The 2,096-nt window shown below is 28.3% G+C and overlaps 1 long non-coding RNA gene across 1 annotated transcript; it reads left to right on the top strand.

The window, feature by feature from the left end:
* Positions 1-202: 202 nt before the first annotated feature.
* On the top strand, positions 203-1,890 carry LOC131657241 (uncharacterized). Its single transcript, XR_009300546.1, has 3 exons — positions 203-387; positions 1,019-1,138; positions 1,483-1,890. It is a non-coding gene; the product is annotated as an uncharacterized LOC131657241 (long non-coding RNA).
* The last annotated feature ends 206 nt before the right edge of the window (positions 1,891-2,096 follow it).

The raw sequence follows: 2,096 nt of genomic DNA, 5'->3' as shown, positions 1-2,096 counted from the left end.
TAACTCTTTTAATGTCTTTTTTAATCCACTTAATTTTTTTACACCAAATTTTATTTAAATAAAAATTGACAAATTATTATTGAAATATATAAATAGATAAATTATAATTAAAAATTAAAAGAAGAACTTTTTCCAACTAAAATAAAGGTTTTTGATGTTTAAGTAAGAAAAAAGTTAATATTATATGAGTTATAATTGAAAATAAAAAGAACTGTTTCAGCCCTTACGCAAAAGAAACCCTTCGATAGTCTCTCCGCAGCCGTAAGTTTACTTTCCACCGATTGCTCTTCCGCTTCTCACAAGTTCCTTCTCCATCAGTTGCCTCACCTACTTCTTAAAAATTCGTTCTCCACCGATTTCTTCTCACATGTTATCCTCTGCAATAAGGTTAGTTTCTCCTTCTTCATCTCTACTTTAATAGATATTTAGGGTTTCTTTTCATCCTAAACCCTTGTTTGCAAAAGTCTCGTCCTCTTTCCATTCTTTCAGCGAGAAAGAGATTGAAGGTTCAATTTAGGGATTTTGGTTTCAATAGATATGTGGATTTTACATTTACTCATTTGAAAATTTGAAAATTATGGTTCGAATTAGGATTCCTCTACAAATTCAACAAAAATAAATCAACTCGAGTATGTGTATGTAGTTTATTTTTGCTTCTAATATATTTCAAGAAAAATACACCCTAATGAATGTAATTAGTGGTGATGGTGGTTCTAACTTAAATCTCTGTGTATGCAATTTACTTTTGCTTCTAATTTAGTCCAAAATATATATATTGTAATGAATATAATTGATGGGATGGTGTTTCTAACTTCAATGTTCATATAGTTTATTTTTGGTTCTAATTTATTTCAAAAGTAAAATAACCTGTGATGAATTTTATGAATGCCTTGATTTAGTTTGTTGCTTTATTTATTTTATGTTGTCATTGACTTTAATTTTCACTAGTTTTATGTTGATGCTTTATGACGGTTGTCTAGAAAGTTATATAGTTTTAAACATATTTTCAACTAAATAGGTAAGCTTCGAGTGAACGATGAGTTTGGTTTAGTTGACACTTGCAGGATTTAAAGTCCATGGTTTAGTGGACAAGAAGAAAATTTAAGTTCTCAATCTTCCTCAGATTTCTCAGTACTAGGTAATCTAACTTTTTATTCTTAATATTGGGTGATATTCACCCCCACACAGCTTTTGTCTGTGTTTTTGTATGTTTGTGTTTTTTTGTATGTAATTATAAGTATTAGTTTTGTTTAAAAGTTATGTGTATAGAGTCTTTTATGTTCATTTTGATTATATTTTGATAAAATGATTATTGAAGTTTAAATAATCATGTTGTTACATTGATTCTTTATAAGTCTTGTTCTTTTATTTAAATGATTGGACCTTATACTCTCAAAATATATGTGAGCCATCAATAAAAATATCTCTCGATTGTGTTCTTGTTGTATTCTAACTATCATTTTCTTATTGCTTTGTTGTTAGATGTTTAGAGGACTTGGCAAACACCACATAATATGCCTCTGCTACACAATAAACCAATAAGATAAGGTAAGACATGTTGTATTTTATATGACCTCAACTCCTAATTGGAAAATAAAGTTAGACTAGGATAAGATTTTTTCAAATTCCAATTGTTTTCATGTTGGATAAATGGAGTGGCATGGACAAGAAAATGGTCAAGGATTACATATTATATTCCAAATTTGTGAAAATAATGTCTCAATGGGTGATGTAAAGTTATATTTTGTTGTATGAACTACTTTGTTGTATAGACCTGTTGTGTGGAATTTTTTTTTTTGTTAATAAAGCTAGAAATGGAGCAATTTTTTATCTTATTGATTTTCTGCCGTTTGTTGATTTAGGGAAATTTTGATGGTATTGATGTAAGAAAGTTGGTATTTTTGAAGATTTATAATTCTTGTTGTTTATTCTATGATGAGTATTTTTTATGTATATTAATAATTAGCTTTTACCTTAAAAAAATAGGGTATACTGTTTTCAATTTTTTTTACATATTTTTAAAATTTAGCGGGGGTTAAGAACCTCCGCAAATCAACCTCCTTAGTTTATTTGGCAAGGTACCAGCGGTTGATAAA

This window comes from Vicia villosa, linkage group LG3 (assembly GCF_029867415.1).
Source record: "Vicia villosa cultivar HV-30 ecotype Madison, WI linkage group LG3, Vvil1.0, whole genome shotgun sequence".
In the NCBI taxonomy this organism is placed as follows: Eukaryota; Viridiplantae; Streptophyta; class Magnoliopsida; order Fabales; family Fabaceae; genus Vicia; species Vicia villosa.
Note: the sequence above shows the minus strand (reverse complement) of the source record. Positions and strands in the feature narration are given on the sequence as shown.